Source organism: Lemur catta, chromosome 4 (genome assembly GCF_020740605.2).
Source record: "Lemur catta isolate mLemCat1 chromosome 4, mLemCat1.pri, whole genome shotgun sequence".
Taxonomy (NCBI): Eukaryota; Metazoa; Chordata; class Mammalia; order Primates; family Lemuridae; genus Lemur; species Lemur catta.
Genome location: NC_059131.1, coordinates 67,007,416 through 67,030,072, shown reverse-complemented (window position 1 = coordinate 67,030,072; position 22,657 = coordinate 67,007,416).

Sequence of the window (22,657 nt, the reverse complement as noted above, 5' to 3'; positions counted from 1 at the left end):
AATTTTGATCTTTAGGGTAGAAAGCATACTCTGGCTCCTAGAAGATAATAATATGTCTGGATGCAGTCATGTGTTGCTTAACAATGGGGATATGTTCTGGGAAATGTGTCATTAGGAAATTTTGTCATGGTACAACTGTCATAAAGTGTACTTACACAAACCTGGATAGTATAGCCTACTGTACACCTAGGGTATATGGTATAGCCTATTGCTGTACTGAATACTGTAGGTAATTGGAATGCCATGGTATTTGTCTATCTAAACATATAGGAACGCAGAAAAGGTGCAGTCAAAATAACGGTGTTACAATCTCATGGGGCCACCATTGTGTATATGATCTATTATTGACCGAAACGTCATTATAGGGCACATGACCATGTATCTGTGGAGCACAAATTCCCTGTCTTGCTTTAAGCAAGTCTGGTCTCTTTTATCTAGAAACCTACAAGACACTCTGTGTGCCTTTTTCTGTGATGGATGAGGAATATGGCAGCCATATTTGTGCAGCCCAACCTGCCGTCTCCTCTTGGCTGTGGCTGATTGGATCAGAGGTACACACCTGACCTGAGCTGAGCCAGTCATATTTTTCCTTTCCTGGAAATATAGACATGTGATTCAAAGGTAGCCAGTTGCTATGGACTGGATTGTGTTCCCTCAAAATTCATATTTTGAAACTCTTACTTCCAATGTGATGCTATTTGGAGATGGGGCCTTTGGCTTAGGTTTAGATGAGGTCATGAGGGTAGCGCCCTTACGATGGGATTAGTGTCCTTATAGGAAGAGACCAGAGAGCTCATCCCCCTCTTTCTTCCCACCCTGTGAGGACACAGTGAGAAGGTGGCTGTCTGCAAGGCAGGAAGAGAGCCCTCACCACAACTTGAGCATGCTGGCCCCCTGATCTCAGGCTTCCAGCTTCCAGTACTGTGAGGAAATACATTCTTTGGTTTAAGCCATGCAGTGTGTAGTGTTTTGGTATGGCAGCCTGAGCTGACGAACACAGCAGTTATTTAAGAGGCGGGAAGTGTGGAGGCTGTGCTCTGCCTTGTGGGTTGAAGAGCAGTTCATATGAAGAGCGTGTGTGTTGTGATTTCTTTCTAGTTTGATCTTGAAGTCTCTCTTGGGAGTGGCCATAAGCCAAGATAGCCTTGACCAGGGGAAAGATAGGCTCAGTATGCCAGGCAGATGAGACACAATGAGGAGGTGAAACCAAAATGTGTGAAACAGAAGGAATTTATTACTTTCAGACCCAGAGAGTTTAGGAGTACTGCTAGGAGGCCAATGGAAAGTCTTGAAGTGGCAGGAAGCTCAACCAGTGGGTGGGGGGAGTGGGTTGGATAGAGAGAAATGTAATTCCCCCACAGGGAGGAGAATTTTTAACTAGGGCAATGTTAACAGGGTGCTACTGGGTCTCAAATAACTTATCTCAGGCCTAAAAATGGACGCCAAGGCAGCAACCGTATTAAAACAATTTATGACAATGTGGGAGGCAGGACTGCAGAGAAGGAAGCGTGACAGAGACTTTTGGAGAATGCAGAGAAGGAAGCGTGACAGACTTTTAGAGAATGCCGAGGTGGCCGAAATGCTGCTTGGCTTCCCCATGACTCCCTATCCCTAGTTTCAGCCCCTTACAAGGCCCAACCGCCCTGGGGTTCACGTACTAACCTTTCTGCTTCACCCTGTGTCCTGCTCCCCACAAATTCTCTTTATTGCTCAGGCCAGCCGGAGTCCATTTCTGTTCTCTACGACCAAAAGAACTTCTACCAAGACCCTCCCTGTTTTACAGTGAGGGAAACAGAGCAGAGAGGCCAAGTGACTGCCCAGGGTACACTAGTGCGTGACAGCAACTCAAGCCACAGTCAGGCTCTTCAGACCAGTTCTCTGCTGTTCCTGCCCTTCCAGCTGTCACAGCAAACTCCTTAGGGGAGTGGACCCAAGGCAGTTCTGAAACCACAGGGAGAAATGCTGTTTGTTGTTCCTCTACCACCAGCCTTTTAAACATGGTCTGCATTCTGTCATACTTGAAAGTGCCTTTCCAACATCAAATATTTTTGCCCCTTTTTTCTGTAATCCTGTCAAATGGAGTAGCATGGCCGTCTCCACATGCATTGTTGCTTTTGGATCTTGCATCTAAGAGATTCGTAGCAGTGTGCACTGGCTGACAACCAAGGTCTCCCCGTTCCTTCCTGCATTCTTTGCATTTGTCTTCCTTTTGTTCTTCTAATCTGACCCACATTTATATCTCAAGGACAGGTGATTTTACTCTGAGCTATATGATAGGGAATGCCTGACACCCTTCCCGTTTGGTTTCTATATTTATTTTAAGATGTATTTTTAAAATGAGCTTATTAATTGGAAAATATGTAAAAATAGAAAGGAAATGTTATCACTGTTTCCAACATCCCACCAGAACTGCCAGTAACTTCTACAGAATAGAAAGTTTTCTATTTTTGTGAACTTAATTTGTAAAAATATATAGTTGTAATTATACATATTAAGAATTTTATATTTCACTTTTCCCCCAACATGATAGTAGAAACAGTTTTGTTCTCTTTCAAGCCTTTTGTAAATACCATTTTTGTTTGTTGGTTGGTTTTTTTTTTTTTTTTGAGACAGGTTCTTACTGTTGCCCAGGCTGGAGGGTAGTGACACGATCATAGCTTACTGTAGCTTCGAACTCCTGGCCTCAAGGTTCTTCTGCTGCAGCTTCCCAAGTAGCTGTAAATATCATTCTTAAGGGCTGTATCCATTCTAGTAAGTTGAATAAAACTTAACTGTATCATGAATCCTTTTTGGCATGAAGGGGCAATAAATAAATATAGGAAATACAGGAGCCACGCCTCTATTTGTTAGACATTTAAGTTTTAGATTTTTTTGTGACTTTAGGTCATAGTATGGTCTTCCCCTTTGTTGTTGGATCTTTTCCTTATGCTAGACTCCATAAAGCAGAATCATGAATAAACAGGTGTGGCTCTTGTCGGGCTTTTAGTACGTGTCATCAAATTGCTGTTCACACAAAGTGCTGATTTATCCCCCAGCTGACCAGCAGTGTGCAAGGCCCGTCAGGATATCACTGTACATCCCTCTGCCCTAACCACCAAATAAATAACATGTAAGAATAAACACCTGTGTTTTATTAGTGTTCTTTGAAGTCAGTCAGGTGGACTACTCCCAAACACCAATTTGTAGATCAAATAATACTCACCGAGGGGGAGGGAAATGCATTTTGTTCTTCATTTGATAAAGTTACAGTAACTGTTTGTCCCCAATGTCTGGAAAAATGTTGCCAATGTGGTACTGTAGATAATTTTAATAAAAATCCTTCAGTTGTCTTTTTGTTTTTTTGATGGATGAGTAAAGACTAAGTAACAATTTAAGCAAACCAAGAATATTTTATTATGATCATACTTTTTCAAACATAGGGTGGGAAAATGGAGAACGAGATTGTCTTTTTTTTTTTTTTTTTTTTTGAGACAGAGTCTCACTTTGTTGCCCGGGCTAGAGTGAGTGCCGTGGCGTCAGCCTAGCTCACAGCAACCTCAAACTCCTGGGCTTAAGTGATCCTACTGCCTCAGCCTCCCGAGTAGCTGGGACTACAGGCATGTGCCACCATGCCCGGCTGATTTTTTCTATATATATTTTTTTAGTTGTCCAGATAATTTATTTCTGTTTTTTTTTAGTAGAGACGGGGTCTCGCTCAGGCTGGTCTCGAACTCTTGACCTCGAGCGATCCACCCGCCTTGGCCTCCCAGAGTGCTAGGATTACAGGCATGAGCCACCGCACCTGGCCGAGATTGTCTTAACTCAAATATTTTTGTGTGTTCTGTGTTTTGAAAAGAGAGGCCTTTGTGTTTTTAGGCTATGGCAGCGGGGAAGGTCTCACTTAAGAGGTAAGACTTGATTTGGGCTTCAAGGAAAGCTAAGAGGGAATGAGGACACAGGGTAGACATAATGCAGACTGAGTTAGAACTCATGTGGTATGTTGGGTTTGGCTGGACAGGCAGGTATGGGCCAGACTGCAAGATCCTGGAAAGTCAAGCCCAGGAGTCTGGCAAATTCTTAATACTCTATATGGAGTCATTCAAAGGCTGTGAACAGAGAGGGAATGCAAAATGGAATAGCTGCTTTACAAAACAGTTTGGCAGTTTCTAAAATTGAGTTAAATATATGCTTATCATCTGGAATAGCAATTCCACTCCTAAGTATTTACCCAAGAGAAATGAAAACATATGTCCACACAAAGACTTTACTCTAAAATTCTTAGCAACCTTTTTTGTAGTAGCCAAAGGTTCTGAGCAGAGACGTAGCCTGAAGAGAACTGTACCTCAGGCAGAGGAATCTGGGCTTGAGGTGCAAGGTGGGCCAAAAGGGGTCAGCAAAGCAGAGGAAAACTGGTTAGAAGGTTGTTGCAGTCCTCTAGGTGTGAAATGAGGAGGGCTGGAGTTGCAAGAGGAATAAGAAAGGGCTTTGTAGAAAAATAGCTACAGAGGAAAGGTCTAATGCTTGGAGCCTGCTAGATGTGGGTGCCAAGGGAGAGAATGAGGAGACAAAGCGGAACAAGTGGCAGTGGTCTTCAAAGTGCATCCCTGGGCACCTGTTAGAAATGCAGACTCCCAGACCCTACCTCAGACCTGCTGAATTGGATACTCTGGTAGTGTTTTAATAAGCCCTCCTGGTGATCCTCATGTCCCTCAAGTTTGAGAGCCCTTGAAATAGGGACATTAGTGTAAAATGAGGCTTTGTGATCCAGGAGGAAATATCTAACAGGCTGTTGGAGATCAGGGCCTGGAGTTCAGGCAGGAGAGCAACTGGGCTGATGTGGGCACTGAGCTTTCCCAGCAGGTGCAGAAAAGAGACAAGACAGGTGCTCTGAGGGTGAAAGTGGGTAGAAAGAAAGGTAGAGGGCCTAGAACAGTCGTGGGGTGTCTCAGATTCCTTTGGTTGCAAGTGGCAGAAACCTGCTTCAGACCAGCTTAAGCAAGCGAGGACGTTTATGGGAAGGATCCTGAGGCAGCCCCTGGAGCGTGAGAATAGAGAGTCCATCTGGGTCTCATGAGGGACTGGAATTGGGAGCTGGGCAAAAACCCAGACAGCTTCTATGTCTGTCTGTTCCTCTTTCTCTCCTCCACACCTTTAGTTCATTTGACCAGGATCTTTTCAACCTCTAACAATGTACCTGTTCTAGGTACCAATGATGAGCTTAAAGAAAAAAAAAAAAAAGACTCAACTTTGCCCATAGAACATGTCTGCTTCTGGAGGAGGATGGGAGCGACCCACTGGGGGCTTGTGTGCACTGATTATTAGAAATCCTGTTATTGGGGAGGACCTTGCTGGTGCAGAGAGGGTTGAAGCATTATCTTTTTCTTTCTGGGGACAGGTAGATAACATTTAAAGTCCTCCCCCAACCCTGAGAGTCTGTGGTTGCAAATAAAACAACAGAGTTTGGGCATCTGAGCGTGGCAGTGGCTCCTGTCTTCCTTCCTCTTAGCCAGAGTAGACTCATCTTCCATCTAGTTAGTGCTGTGGTGAATTTGGATACAGTCATCTTTCTTTGCTGTGAAATGTAGAGCTTGGTTGCTAATGTTTTTACAAGAATTGTTCCTTTGTTTTACTGGAATACTTATGAGTCCTGGGAGACCATAAGAGCAGATGTGTGAATGTATCTTTACCTATCTTCCTAAGAGGGGGAACTTCAACTCACTGGTTCCTCTTGCAGTCTTGGTTGTAAACTGCCTCTCTAACCTCTTCTCTGCACCTGAGCCATTCATTCACGCGTTCATTCCTTCATTCATTTAGTTATCTAATCATTTATATTTACTGCATACCTACTATGTGCCAAGCACTGTGCTAGGAGTCCTCCATGTTTTCAGTCACCAGCCTTGCCACCTTCTCTCCAGTTTGCCCTCGTCCTCTCACCCTTTGGATGGATGCTGGCAGATGTGCTCTGAGGAGTGACAGCACCCCTCAGCCTAGCTTCTGCCCGACCCAGCTGCACTGAGCCATTTGCAGCCCCAAACCCACGATGGTCTCTCATGGTTCTGGAGTTTGCTCATGCTGTTCTCCTTTCCTGGAATGCCTCCCCTACCCCAACTTCCTCCTGAATCTACCAAACCCCTGCTCCCCTTTCAAGATCTGCTGGAGCATCCCCTGCCTGGAGAAGTTACTGATTTAGAAGCCCAGGCTTAGCCCACAGAGCGTTTGCTGTGAGTGTGCTGGTCTGCCTGCGGGGCGTCCAGCTAGACTTGAACTTGGTGAGATCCAGGACTGTCCCACTCATTTTTGTATCACAACAGCACTGGACGAAGGATTGAATGCTATTGTGATCAACAGGATGGGGAAGAAGAGGAAAGGATAAAGAAGAAAATACAAATAACTTATAGTTCTATTACCCAGAGATATATTTTGGAGTGGCTTTCAAGACTTTTTGAATACAGAAGTGACATGTGATTGAAGTTACTGTGTATCTCACTTTTCCACTTAACATTAACATATTAATGTTTTCTTATTGCCCGTAAGAGTTCTAAGATAAGATTTTAGTGACCTGTTAATGTTGTATAGCCAATTCCCTCTTTATTGTTGGTTGTTTACATTATTTTCAATTTTGGACGTAAAAATGCCATAGAACATATTTATGCCTTAATCTTTGTTTGCCTCTGATGATTTCTTTTGGATGGATTCCCAGGAGTACAATTACAGGGTCAGAGGATAGCAACATTGTTCACGTTTGAGAAATAATGGCATCTTGCCTTCGAGAAAGATTGTGCCCGCCTGTATTCCCGTCTGTAGTTTTTGATGGTTAGGTTTGTGAATTCTTAAAAAAGATAAAAGCAAAAAAAAAAAAAATACGCAGCACCAGGGGCCTAATTGGCTGTGGTTTCAATTTGGAGGAAATGGCAGCTTTTCTTGTGATAGGAGCCAGGGCATAGAGGAAAACCTGTCTCGCCGCAGCCCTGGGGGCTGGAAGATTGGCCTTCCATGGCAAGGGCCAGCGTTATCAGCCCAGCTGTCCTTTCCAGGCAGGACTCTGGGACCTGGGAGCTTCACAGAGAGACAGCATCATGTTCTGGAACAGAGGAGGGAAGGAAGCTGCTTGCTGACCTTTGGGCACCAGCTCCAGGCCGCACTCCATTAGCTGCACGTCCATTAATGAGGAACTCAAGCTTCAGGAAGCTGGGCTGGCTTTATAAGGCCTACTGGGAATTAAAGGAAAAGGGAGTGTGGATGAAGCATTTGTTGTTGTCAGGGTGGGGGGAGGTCATGACTGGGCATTCATCTACATGGGGCCTCCAGGCCAGTTAAGCCCAGGAGCAAATGTGGGTTCTGAGAGGTTAGTCATCTGCCTACAGGGAATTGGACCTGCCTGGGAACCAAACTTGCAGCCTCTTGGACGTGCACATCTGTTGAATTATTAAGTATGCTCTTGCTTATTTCTGCTGACATGGACATTTATGGAATTGAAGCTATTTAGAGGACACTTTAAAAAATAAAACGAGCCCTAATCACGTTTTTATTTTTCACCTGATTGTTTATAGTAAGGATGATCTCTCATAAATTATGTTTTAAAATTGACATTATATTGTCACTCAGCAAATTTAAAAAATGAATTAAAGAGTTTAATATGGTCCAGGCATTGTGGTTCACATCTATAAATGCAGCACTTTTGGAGACCGAGGCAGGATGATCGCTTCACTTGAGCCCAGGAGTTCGAGGCAGCAGTGAGCTATGATCGCACCACTGCACTCAGCCTGGGTGATAGAGCGAGACCTTGTCTCTAAAAAATTAAATAAATAAAAAAGAAAAAGTTTAATATGGACATGATGGGAGATGGGGAACTAATATGTCTTGTATCATCATGCTGGCCTTTTAAAAACTCTGTTGTTTCATTTTATCCTTAAAATGAGAATTGTTGTTACTTATTTTTATAGATAAAGAGACTAAAGAGAAGTACAGTGACTTAATCAAAGTCATAAAGCCAGTAAGTGGTAGAAATGAGACTTTATGTCTGACTCCAAAGCCCGTGCCCTGCCCAGTATCCAAAGGGCTGTTTTGCTCCTGACTCTGGCGGGAGGACATTGCAAGCCAGCCACCATTATCTGCTCCTAGGGAAGGGAGAATTGTATGCCCCTAGAAAAGCCTGTTGTGGTTTCTGCTGGTATTGCAATCTGCTCTGAGAAGTGCTTCAAGCCAGCTCCAAGGAGGAACTTCAGAGATAATGGGGATGGAGATGTTGGACAGCTCCCAGTTTCTTTGGTCTCAGATCTTCACTGTGGGTGCTAGTATTGAATTGAAGTGATGTGACTTCTTATACTAACATACACTTTCAGTATATGTTATTCATACACACCTAAATACTGCTTAACTGGATTTCTGGCTCTATCAGCTTCTGAGTTGGATCCTCACCTTTTGGTGCCAGTGTAACTTGGGTTTGTTGGTGGTACCATGATGCGTGAAGGGCTTTGTGCACATAGATGTGTAATCTTCCATCGGAGAGGACTCTGTCAGCCCCGGTAGGCATGAGTTCAGGTTGGAAGGAGAAGGCTAAGGGAACCTGAGTTTTGAGCATTAGTTGTCAGAGGTCTCAAAGGTTGCATCTTAGTGGAGATCTCTTCTGTGTTTTGTTTTTGGTTGCGTGAACCAAGATAGATAAAACCAACTAGGCTTAGCACGAGCCAAAAGGAAGTATTCATTGTAAAGAGGCAGGGGATTGCAGCTGGGGTCCTAGGCCCTGGGCTGTAAGGCTATTGGAAGACCTGCTGGTCTTACTTCCTCTCCCTGCCCTAGGCCCACCCCAGCGACGGGAGGCCTAGTTTTCAAAGGGAGCGAAGAAGGGCTGGACCTGTCAAGGGGAAATACAGAGAGTAGACCAGTTTGGCCAAAGAGATAGAATTTGAACTGGACCAAGGAGTGGAAGCTCCCAGCTAACAGATTTCAAGTCAGTACAACAAAGAGCTACTTAGGATGGTCCAGGGTGGACCATACTTCTTGAGGTCATAGTAAGTTCCTGCACGTACAGAGGTTCACATAGTCTGGAACAGCATCCTAGAGAGAAGCCAAGCATCTGCTGGGGTGGACCAGATGGCTTTTGGGGTCCCTCTGGCCATATCAGTCTGGCCCTGAGCTGCTGCCTCTTCTGGAGATACTGCCCGTTGGTTCCTGTGTATAAAAGGAAGATTGGAGGGATCTATACAAGTACTTTATTGGTATACTTGTATTGGAGGGATACATTCAGTATACCAGTATTTTAACTACTGTTATTACTGGGTGGTAGGATTGTGGGTGCTTTTGATTTTTATTTTATTCTTTTCTGTATTTAAAATTTTTTTCTACAGTAAACATAAATGAGTTATGTTTATATTAATAGTAAGCAAGTTAAACCCAATAGTTGAATTTAACTAGGCCAGTACTTATTGTCTACTCTGGATGGTATTGTGGCTTGTATAAGATGAACAAAATGTGGTTCCTGCTCTTAAGACTATGTTAAGTGCCAATAGAATATTACGAAGTGTGTAGAAGGCACACATAACCTGTCTAAGGAGGGTTTCACAAAAAGGGTAGCCTTGGATCTGGGCATAGAAAAATGGTTCTCAAGCAGGGGCCATTTTGCCCCCATGGGGACATTTGGCAATGTCTGGAGATGTTTTTGGTTGTCACACGTGGGGTGGAGGCATCTTTTGGGTAGAGCCCAGGGATGGTGCTGAACATCCTATAATGCTCAGGACAGCCCCTCACAACAATGAATTATCTGGTCACACATGTCAGTAGTGCCAAGGCTTCTAATCCAATGTGTTAGAAGCATGCATGGGATTTTGGCAGACAGCAATGGGGGCAGAGCACTCCAGGCCAGGAGAATGATGACTGAGCACAGTGGCAGAAATGCATGAGTGGACATAGGAATTAGTGAAGGGCCCATGAAGCTAGCGGGGCACCTGTGGCTAGGTGGCAGCGGTCCTAGATGCCAAGATAAGCAGTTTGGACATCTTTCTGTGGGCGGTAGGGAGCCATGGAAGTGTTTTTAGCAGTGGAATTGCTCCATGAAGAATGGGGTCAGTTCTCATCACCCCAGCTTTGCTTCATTGCTTGCTCGTGTGCACAGCCACAGAGGTTAAAACACACCCCTGTTTTCCTGTTTTCTTTCCCAGTCTATCCACTCTTTGTTTTCCACTGTCCAAAGGAAAGCTCTGTCAGCACTCTGCCTTGCTGACCCTGGATTCCCATCTGCTGGTGACAAAGGGAAACAGCAAAAAATGATCCCCTCTTGACGACTCTACTTCCTGCTGCAATTTGCAGGAATATACCACGGCAAGGGACAACTGCCCGTGGCTATTCGTGCTCAGCAGTGTTCACACAGAGGCCAGGGCTGGGCCTGGCTCAGACTGCAGTCCTGGGGAATAAAGAATGCTGGAGCTAGGGGCTGGGAGGGCATCCCAGAACTCAAGCCGGTGCTCTCCCCTTTAGTTCACCGCTGGCTCGCCAGCAAGAGAATAGTTCTGGACACTCACCATGCTGGTGGGCACTAGGTGAATGTTATCTGAACAATAGAATGAGGAGACCGAGGTCCGGGGAGCCAGTGTGAATGGCCCAAGATCACATGGCCAGTTGGGATCAGAGCTGAGCCTACAGCCAGGATTCCTGACCCCTAGTTGGGGCCCCTGCCCTGTGCCACATCACCCCTCCATGCCCCGGGACCTGATGCTGTTATCCTGGGAACTGGCCAGGCACCTGTAGCCAGGGCTGTGCCCTCCAAACCTCTGCCATTCCTTTAATTCCAGTGCTCCCCAAACAAGCCAACCAATCAACCCTAAAAAGCAGCATGCCCTTCCCTACCTGCCACTGGTGGCCATGGAGCTTTTAACTCCCCAGGACTGGTCAAATAGCTCCCATGATGGCTCCCATGTCACCCATTCTGCTGGTGGGACACCACAGTCCACAGTTGTCTTCTCAGCACCTCCCCCATAGGAAAAATAATTTCGCAGGTCTGTGTAGTATGTCCATTTTCAAAGTATTTTCTTGTATATTATTCCATTTGACCCTCCCACCAGCACCTGTGGGGATACCCCGTTTTGCAAAGGAAATAAAACAAGTGAGGCTTCTGGGCACTTGTCCAAGGACCCACATCTGGTAAGCGATACAACACAGACCAGCATCAAGGTCCCCCAGCTCCAAGGTCTCAAGGTCATCCTTCCTTCCATGGTCCAGCTTAGGGCTTAAGTGGCCTCGTAGCCAGGCAGAATAGAGGCCACACCCCCCATTCACATGTGCTGGCCAGCTCTGTGGGCAGGGAAGTCCTCCAGGTGTTCTGAGTATGGAAGGAGACCAAGTGGGTGGTTTGTAGCACAGTGCCTGCACAGAGTAGGCCCTCAACAAAGGGCACTGGCTCTGCACATCTGACAGGCATGTGGCACATGCCCCCTTGAGAGATCCTGAGGGAGAGGGGCAGATCCACAACACAGAGGGATTGACACATCAACACAGTCCCTCACTATTTTGTTTACTTCCAGCAGAACCCAATTCATGTTCTTTTTTTTTTTTTTTGAGACAGGGTCTCACTCTGTCTCATTTGCACAGGCTGGAGTGCAGTGCCCTGTGTAGAGTTTAGTAGTGTTATCATAGCTCGCTGCAGCCTCAAACTCATGGGCTCAAGCGATCCTCCTGCCTCAGCCTCCTGAGTAGCTGGGACTGCAGGAGCATGCCACCACACACGTCTAACAATTCCTGTTCTAATTCGCATGAGCCTTGTTAAATGAGCTAGTGTATTAGATGATCTCATTTTAAATAAAATAATCTTCATTATGACTTAAAAAGACTTCCTCAGCAAAGCCGAGGAGTCATGGTAATACAAATCACATGCGATGAAAATATTTTACTGATTTTTTCTAGTCCAAAAAGTTGGGACATCTGTGGTTTAGTACCTAAGCTTTGAAATCTCACATTCTAGTTCCAGCCCTGCCACGGACTCACTGTGTGACCTTAACCCAGTGATTTCACTTCTCTGATTACATTTCCGATCTGTGAGATGGGCATTATAATCATGCCTGCTTCATAGAGTTTTTGTGCATTCAAATGTGTGTACACAGCTAAAAGCTGTGCACGGCACACAGTGCGTGCTCAGTAAGTGGCATTGGTTACTATGGGATGTTAACATATTTTTTTTCAAAATGTGAAGCTTTCCTTCTTGGTGTTGGCTCCCTGGATAATGGGACATTTCTCACTTAGCCTGTCCGTTATGGCCACCCTTGAGCATGGCCATTTGAGGCTCACAGAAGGAAAGAATGTATATTCTTTTCATTCTGAAGCAAGTAAAATTTCTTACGTCTCTTACAGAAAGAATGTATTTCTTACAGAAAGAATGTATATTCTTTTCATTCTGAAGCAAGTAAAATTTCTTACATCGCCATCCTCAAAGCCAACTCTTTCTGTTGTTCTGTCTTGGAATTTTTCTGTTTCTTAGTGACCTAGTTTTATCCGTTCCCTTCAGATCTGTGAAAGCAAATGGCACAGTTGTTAAAGAGGAATTCTCATTCTGTGGTAATTGAGAGGAATATCTCCATTTCCTAAACAAAGCAAACTGTTATATTTTAACTAAACTATGATGCAGTATTCCACCATACAGTTTAGAGCATTACCAAGGATTACCCTTCAAAGCATCAAAAATAAAAAATTATTATCTGAACTTCAGCCTCATCTTCCTCACGCAGGGCCCCCATTGCACGTGGTGGCTGGAGCCATTGGAGCTGTGTGGCCAGCAGTGAGTTTTTCTCCATTGTCTGCAGGGCAGGTATGCAAGCGTTCCCCCAGTGGGTTCCTGGCTCACTGGCCTGCTCCCCTCTTCCTTGGCCTGGCAGACTCAGAAGCCAGGTCCAGAACTTCTGGCCAGAACCGTTCTGTAGCCGCCATGAGCTGTGTTTGTTCCTAACTGTCCTGGCTTGCTCGTAATTAAGACACATGCTGAAAATTCTTCTCAAAGTTTAAATTTCACTCACTGATGGAAACTTGGCTGTTTTCCAGCTTGCATTTTTTTAAAGTGGGGTGTTGTATTCTAATTAAGGTGGCATTCTGGGCCTGAGCCAGACACCCCCATTTCAGACAATCTTTCTTCTTCATGAGCAGGTGAGACATAGTCTCAGGTCTGGGCAGAGTTTGCTTTCCTGCCCCCTCTTTCCCCTTCAGGTTTAGGTGACAACAGTGCTTTTGTTAGTGGTCCTGAGCCTGATAAATCCCGTGGCCTGGAATCATGGTAATTTCTTATGAGCCACGTAATTATTTATAACCAAGCCACTTCAGATCCTTTCTGTAACAAATCAGGGTGTATATATATATATATATAAAATATATATAATATTACATATTAAAAAATATCAATAGCAAAAAAAATTTTTATTTTTTTTAGAGAAAGCATCTCACTCTGTCATCCAGGCTGGAATGCAGTGGCCTGATCATAACTCCCTGTAGCTTGAACACCGGAACTCAGGTGATCCTCCTGCCTCAGCCTCCTGAGTAGCTAGGACTACAGGCATGTGCCACCACCTGGCTAATTTTTTTATTTTTTGTAGAGATGGGGTCTCACTGTGTTGCCCAGGCTGATCTTGGACTCCTGTCTCAAGTAATCCTCCCGCCTCAGCCTCCCAAAGCACTGGGATTATAGGCGTGAGCCACCATGCCTGGCCAGAAACATTTTTAATAGTTTAACTTCTGAATAGAACATAATATACAGCAATAACTTTTCCTCTACAATTAGAACCATTAAAATATATGTATTTGCATTGCTTATTCATTTTTACTCATCTTACGTGTCATTGCAATGAATTGAGATGGGTTTAAAATGTCTTCTAAAATTGGTAAATTTTATTTTGTTTGAAAATTGTAGTAAATTTTAAAAATAGCATTGTACCATGAAACAGACCAAATGTAACTTGAAAGATTATATATTCTTCTTTCTTCTAAACTTGTTAGAATTAACCTTTAATGGATTAAATGAACTGATAGCCTATACTAAATAAATTCTGTTTTTATAAAATTTTGACATCTGGATGATTTTGAACAATATTGAGGTAAAGATTGTTTTGAGGGTTTGATAAATGTTGTAAATTTATCTTATTTTAATTGTGATAAAAAACATAAAATTTATCATCTTTTTTTTTTTTTTTTGAGACAGAGTCTCGCTCTGTTGCCCAGGCTAGAGTGAGTGCCCTGGTGTCAGCCTAGCTCACAGCAACCTCAAACTCCTGGGCTTAAGCGATCCTACTGCCTCAGCCTCCCGAGTAGCTGGGACTACAAGCATGTGCCGCCATGCCCGGCTAATTTTTTCTGTATATATTTTTAGTTGTCCAGATCATTTCTTTCTATTTTTAGTAGAGACGGGGTCTCACTCTTGCTCAGGCTGGTCTTGAACTCCTGACTTCGAGCGATCCACCCGCCTCAGCCTCCCAGAGTGCTAGGATTACAGGCGTGAGCCACTGTGCCCAGCCAAAATTTACCATCTTAATCATTTTTAAGTGTACAGTTCAATAGTGTATATTCACATTGTTGTGCAACCAATCTCCAGAATTTTTTTATCTTGTGAAACTGAAAATTGAAACTCTATACCTGTTAATCAGCCCCCAATTTCCCTCTCTCCCCAGCCTCTGGCAACCACCATTCTACTTTCTGTTTTTCTGATTTTGGCTTATCTAGATAAATCACAGATTTATCTAGAGTAGTCCACTCACAAATGGAATCATACGTATTTGTCTTTTTGCAACTGGCTTATTTCACTTAGCATAATATCCTTGTGGTTCATCCATGTTGTAGCATGTGTCAGGATTTTCTTCCGTTTTAAGGCTGAATAATATTCATACATATACATATATATATATTACATTCTTAATTCGTTCATCTGTTGATGGACACTTGGGTTGCCTCCGTCTCTTGGCTGTTGTGAATAATGCTGCTATGAACATGGAGGTACAAATATCTTTTTGAGACAGAACTATTTTTAAGGCTCAGCTCCATTCTATTCTGTGCTTGGCTGATTTTAACAGGTGAGGAATCAGTAACTCAGCATATAAGACCAGCCCCATTTGGCAGTCTTTGTTCATGTGGCATCATAGCATCCTAAGCAGGAGGAAGCAGGCTCAGTATAGTTGAGTGAGAGGGTTGCAAAGACCTGGGTTCATATCTGGGCAGGTGTGTCTGACTGGTAGAGCCTGACTCACAGGCCCACATCCCTGCTGCAAGGGAGGCTAGGAAACTGAGTGTCAACCATTTTCAGCTTCAGGTACATAAGGTGAAAACTTCCCTGCCAAGGTGGTGGGGGTCATTGCTGTTCTGGGAGCCAGAAGAATGACAAATGCCTACTATACCAGTTCAGCAGCATTTATAATTTTCATGTCCCCTTATATCACCGCTTTCTTGTCTGCCTAGAATGGCTTGGTGTAGCTGAGGAGATCACCCCATGACATGTGTGCCTGGGGTGGTGAATGTGTAGGGTAGGACCACCAAATTCCTGGTGCTTGTGTCATCACTGTGAGTCTGGGAAAATGATTGCATGGTTCCCATGCCGGTTACTCTCTGGGTTGTCTTCTCTACTTCTGTTTCTGCCAGACCAAGTCTTGCCTTTCTCTGTGGCCCCGCTTGAGTCCAACTCCTTGGGAACCCTCCATTCTGCCTTTGATCTGTTCTTGTACTTGTGTTCAGGGTCAATCTAGGTTTCTTGGGGCCTGAAGCTTTTACCATTTTTTGGGAGGGGAGTTTTTCAGAAAAGGTCATGAAAAATTTGATGAATGCATTGCTAGGATCTCTCCCAGGGCTCATGCAGTCTATTAGCCCAGAAGCTTAAGCTTCATTAGCTTCCCTGTCAACTTGCTTATGCTTGTATTCATTCTTTTTTTTTTTTCTGTCTCTTGTTTTTTCCTATTTAAAAAATTAGGGTATAATTTGCATATAGTGAAATTCATGCTTTTTTCTGGATAGTTTTGTAAGCTTTGTCAAATGCACACAGTCGTGTAATGAGTACCACAGTGTAAATATAGAACAGGTTCATTATCTCCCAGAATTTCCCCATTCCCCTTTGTAGTCAATATCCTCAACCCTCCCTTCCCTATAACCCCCCGCCAGCCTCTGGCAACTCAGCTGTTTTCAATCAATATAGTTTTGCTTGTTTCAGAATATCATATAAATAAAGTCAAGTAGGATGTAGTCTTTTGAGTCTGGCTTCTTTCACTTAGCCCCATGCATTTGGATTTTATCTGTGTTGCATGCATCACCCACTCTGTGCCCAGCACAGGAGATACTGAGATGGGGAAGGCCCAGTCCCTGCCCTCCTAGTTTAATGATGAAGGCACTTGAGCCCATCATCATATGCCTTTCCTTCCACAGTTAGCACACCCAGCTTTGCCCGACCACCTGCCTTGTTCTGATACACTTGGCCCCCCAGCCATGTAGTGGTTGTCCTGAGGGCAAAACCTCTGAGGATGAAACCTTCTCAAGGTGTCAAGTTGGATTGGAAAGAGCAAGGAGTTTGGAGCCAGGCAGACTGTTTGAATCCAGCTCATCCACTGGGCAGCTCTGTGACCTTGTGTTAGGCTCAGAATCTGACACAGAGTAGGGACTGAATAAATGTCTGTTGGATAAATGAATGAATTTAACCTCCTTAAGTCCCAGGTCCCATCTATGTAAGAGGGGATAATAATAGTCACTTCACCTGACTGCTGTGGGGATCAGTGCCTGGTGCAGTGCCTGGTGGACATCAGCAAAGGTTTGTCTTGTTCCCATTGCCTTCCCTAGGGCCTTGATATCCTTCCCCAGGCAGGCACGTGCACACTGTGCAGACCTCAAAGCTAGCTGGGGTCTGGAAGAGGAGGGCACCACCACCTGCTGTGTGGAAGCCAGGAGGGGCACCAGCTGAGCAGATAAGCCCCCAGAAAACCCCATAGATACCTGCCAACCCACTCCCCAAAAGCCCAGCTCAAAGAGCCCCTCACACTTTTCCCCACCCCCTCTTTCATGGTGTACGCAGGAAGGTCAGCCCGTCCTTCCTTCTGCCCAAATATATACCACGTAGGAGGCTTTAGAGGAAGTCCACCAGGAGGAGAAAATCATAATGCTTTAGCAGAAGACCCTCTGGCTAGGGGTCAGGTCTCTGGCTCTCAGATCTAGAGAGGGGGTGTGGGATGGGAGATGGTGACCACAGGGCAGTCTGCAAAACAGACTCAGCAGCACTCACCACAATGATTGTTATTACTGTGATCACTTATTTGTTATCATTGTCTGTTTGCTGGCTGCCTTCCCTACCAGATGACCAGGGCACACAGTGCTCAGCACACATTTAATGATTGAATGAAAAATGTTTTGGGGTTAAAAGAATGGGCGTTCAAGTTATGATTTCTGTAGAAGGGAAGGGAACTAATATTTGTCATTCACCAGGGTATCTCTGGGATATTAAATCTTTACCTGTAGTCCCATCATTTAATCTGCATAGTAACTGTTGAACGTAGGTGTTCTTGGTCTCTGCACAAGGAAACCAGTTCAGAATAATTAAGAAACACGCCCTCCATTCCATGGCGAGTCAGTGATGGAGCTATATTCAAACTCAACTCTGACGTCAAAGCCCGGCCTCTTTCCACCACACACAATAAAGCTGGGTTTCTTAAGAATAGAAATCTCTACGATTAAGATTTGAAAACAAAAACAAAAAAAGATTCAAACTGACATTTGAGCAGGATTTGAGTGGGCTGGATTGTAGAGTGTAACAGCATGAATTAAAATTCACAGAATGTTTGTTCCTGCTTGCATCAGAATTTTGTGATTTTCTAAGTTGGGTTTGGGGAACATTTAAATGGGTGATGGACACACTTATAACTTTGACTCAAGCGGTACGAAAGTAATCTGTGTAAACAAAACATTTGTACCCCTGTAATATTCTGAAATAAAAATTAAAAACAAAAAAACAAAAATACATAGAGAAAAAAGCAAACTAAATTGAGGTTTTTCCAGCACAAATTTAAATAAGCAATAAAACTCCCTCTCCATTGCTAAGAGAGGCAGTGTGGGCTGGAGAATGGTCATGCACTTGGAGACAGGAGGCCTGGGTTTGACTCTTGTTGGGTAGGAGAGGGACTTTAGGAGATTCTAGAACCACTGTGAGGCTCAGTTTTTTCCATTTGTGACCTGGGAAAGTAACCCCAGTTATCTCAGAGGGTGAGGTGCAGATCAGATGAGCAAATAAGCAAATGAGATATTTGTGAAGGGGTTACCCCAGGAAGAGTTGTGGTATATGTGTTCATTGTCCCAGATCTGCATGAGGAGCAGGGTCTGAAACAAACTGGGAAAAGAAAGACTCTACGGAGAGAGGCTGGCAGAATCACACATCCAGATGAGGAAGAAGGATGTGTCTTGTCGTTGTTCTGCCAAGATCAGCTCACACTGAGAGAGAATCTAATTTATGTGAGCAGTTTAGTGCTTGGAACCGTGTAATATACTGTCACCTGGTGTCAGTAAATACATGGTGCAGGGCCAAAGTGGAATTCTGTTAGGTAAGGAAGCAGACAACATTCTCCCTTCCTCTCTCCTAGTCCTCATTCATTTATTCAGAGACCACCTGCAGGCTCGAAGCCATGCACTGCAGAGTCAGCAAGGCAGTGTATCACAGCAGTGAGGAGATGGGCTGTGGAGTCAGAGAGACCTGGGTTCTAGACTGGCCTCCTCCCCTGACTAACTGTGAAACCCATTATTTAATTGCCCTCAACCCAGTTTTCCCATTATTGTGAGGAAAATGATAATACTGGTATCATATGAAGGTTAAAAGTGAGAATGCTTGTAGGTAAGTTTGTACCATTCCTGGTGCATAGTGAGCACTCATTAAATAAATAGTAGCTTCTAAATCATAATAATATAGTCTTCAGGGAGCCAAAATGCACAGCATGCCAAACAGTTTCTGCTGTTTTCCTATTTTTTCCCTCTAGCCTATTAGAAAGTGACGATGGGTAAGCAGAAGCCCAAGGGTTGGGACTCATGGCAACCAAAGCCCAGTTGGTTTGCTGTGCCACGGGAGCCTGAGCTGTGTGCCCAGACTGAGCTACTCTTTGCCCTGCTTAAACTTCTGGAAAACCGTTGTGAATGAGGATGTTTCCTGCGGCAGCATGGTTAAAGGTCAGAGTTTGTCAGGTGCACTTAGAACCCAGGCCATAGCGTGTCTGAGACAGTCCTTTCAGGGCTAGAGTTAGCAGTGGGCCTTGGGGATGCATTATGGCTTTATGAGTACTTATTTTGTCACACAGGGACCCTCTGACATCAGGAAAGTACTGGTTGTCTCAGAGTTTGGAGATTGATCCTCAGGTCAACTTTATCCTTTTTTGGAGCCACACAACACAGCTCACTTATGAGTGTGAATTCCTCCCAATGCTTTTGTTTTTTTTAATGGTCAGGTTTATTGAGGTGAAATTGGTAAAATTCACTCTTTGTAGGCCAGGCTTGGTGGCTAATATCTATAATCCTAACACTCTGGGAGGCTGAGGCAGGAGGATCACTTGAGGTCAGGAGTTCAAGACCAGCCTGACCAAGAGCGAGACCCCATCTCTACCAAAAATAGAAAAAATTAGCTGGGTGTTGTGGTGCTTGCCTGTAGTCCCAGCTACTCGGGAGGCTGAGGCAGGAGGATCACTTGAGCCAGGAGTATAAGGTTGCAGTGATCTATGATGACACCACTGCATTCTAGTTGGGACAACAGAGTGAGACTCTGTTTCAAAAAAAAAAAAAAAATTCACTCTCTGTAGTATGAGTTTTAATTCTGAGTTTTGACAGCAAAAGCAGTTTGTATTTGGTGCATGACCAGCACCACAGTCCAGGTACAGAGCAGCTCTATCCCTCCCTCAAATTCTTCACAGTCCTCTGTGGTCCACCCCTCCTACCACCTCTAGCCCTGGCAACCACTGATCTGATTTTTTTTTTTTTTTTTGAGACAGAGTCTCGCTTTGTTGCCCAGGCTACGGTGAGTGCCGTGGCGTCAGCCTAGCTCACAGCAACCTCAAACTCCTGGGCTTAAGCGATCCTACTGCCTCAGCCTCCCTAGTAGCTGGAACTACAGGCATGCGCCACCATGCCTGGCTAATTTTTTTTTTTTTTTGTATATATATATTTTAGTTGGCCAGATAATTTCTTTCTATTTTTAGTAGAGACGGGGTCTCGCTCTTGCTCAGGCTGGTCTCGAACTCCTGAGCTCAAACAATCCACCCGCCTCGGCCTCCCAGAGTGCTAGGATTACAGGCGTGAGCCACCGCGCCTGGCCTCTTCTGATTTTTGTTCCTACAAATTTCTCTTTATCAGAATAGCATATAAATGGAATCACATTGCACATTGCCTTTTGAGTTTGCTGCTTTCACTTACTGTAATACATTTGAGACTCCAAACGTTTTTGATTGCAACAAGGTTAGTGGTCCTGAGATTAGCATGGAAAGTCAGTAGCATTCCTGTGTACCATTAATAACCAATAGAAAATCTAATTTTAAAAATTCACAATACCACCACCAAACAAAACAAAACAAAAAACCAAACCTGAAGTGCCTAGAAATAAGGAAGCCAAAACATGTGTAAAATCTTTTTGGAAAAATTTACAATATCATGAATAGATATTAAAGATGATGTGGAGAAATGAAAGAGATCATGTTCATGAAGAGAAAACCTGATATCATAAAGATGGTGCTCCTACCCAAGTAAATTTTATGAAATCAGTGAACTTCTGATTAAAATCCAAATAAGGTGTTCCATGGAACTTGACAAACTATCACGAAATTTACATTAAAAAAACAAAGAGCCAAGAATAGCCAAGACAGTTTTAAGAATATCAGAATTTATTATAAAGCTATGGTTATGATTATTATAGTTATTATTTAAGACACTGTGGTATAGGTGCATGGTTAGGCAATAGATCAGTGGAATAGAATAGAGAGCTGAAAACGATGTCTACACATGTTGGAAACTTTATATATGACAGGGGTAGTACTGCAAATCAGTGGGAAAGGGTACAGTAAGTGTTACTGGGACAATTGGGATCCGTAGAAAAGAATAAAATTGAATCCCTAACTCACGTTATACATAAAGATCAATTCCAGATGAACTAAAACTTAGTAGTGAAAAAGCAAAAGTTAAAAACTTTTATAAGAAAGTATATGTGACCAGGATTTCCTCAACCAGATTTAAAAAAACAAGCTATAGAAGATCAATGTATTTGTCTACATAAAATTTAAAACTTCTATACAACAAAAGGCACCACAAACCAAGTTAGAAGAGTTTATATTAGGGAAAAACATTCACACTGTATAATATATGTCCAAGAAAGGATTTATACCCAGAATTCACAAAGGATTCCTAAAAATCACTAAGAAAAAGATAACCTAATGGAGAGAAATAAACAGGTCAGTTAAGCAGCCCAAATGGCCAGTAGGCATAAAATTTTGCTCAACCTCACTTGTACTTACGGAAATGAAAATTAAAACAAATATAGGATCCCATTTTACACCCATGAGACTGGCAAAAATTTAAAAATCTGACTATCAGTTTTGCAAGAATGGGAAGCATAGAAACTCTTTTACATTTGGAGGAACGAATATAAATTGGTATAACCAAACCACTCCAGCAAGTGGTTTTGCATTATCTGGTGGAAGATTCTGTAGCTTATGACCCAGCAGTTCCATACTATGTATATACCCTAGAGAAGGTCTCAAAAGTGCACAAGGAGACATGCATAATAATGTTCATCACAGCCTTGTGTGTAACAGGCAAAAATTGGAAAGAACCTAAATATGCATCAATAGGATGGATAAATTGTGATATATTCATTTAGTGAAGTACTACACAGTGGTTAAAATGATCTAGAGAGACAAGTATCAACATGAATCAAATTTCAAAAACATAAGGTTGAATGAAAAAAATCACAGTGGAATACGTCTAGTGTGATTCCATTTATGTAATGTTTAAATAGGTATAAACACAAATTTTTTTCTGTCTATACGTGGCTTACATAGTTAATAAAAACATGGTGAGAATCATGAGCACCAAATTCAGGATAGCGGTGACTTAGGGGGAAAGGATTGTGTCAGGAAGCTATATATAGGGGACTGCAAATTTATCTGCCCTGTTTTAAAGTTCTTTTCCAAATTAAAAATTACAGCATATTTATTGGAATACCAAAAGAAGCTCAAGAACCAAGGAGCCTTCTTCTGTTAGAGCAGACAGCAAAATCAATCTTGGAGATTAGTTCTCATAAAAAGTGATAAAAATTGATTCATAAGCTTTCAGAAAAAACCTTCAGAGAACAGCAATTAGAAATTATATACTTTTGTCTGAGCACAGGTGGCTCACGCCTGTAATCCTAACACTTTAGGAGCCAAGGTGGGAGGATCACTTGAGGCCAGGTGTTCAAGACCAGCCCGGGCAACACAGCAAGACCCTGTCTCTACAAAAAATAGAAAAATTAACCAGGCTTGGTGGCACATGCCTGTAGTCCCAGGCTGAGACAGGAGGATCGCTTGAGCCCAGGAGTTTGAGGCTGCAGTGAGCTATGATGACACCACTGCACTCTAGGCCAGGCAACAGAGCAAGACCCCCCTATCTCAAAAAAAAAAAAAAAAAATTATATATTCACATTTTATTAAGAACAAAAAGCACAAAATATGATCAGTGTAAATTT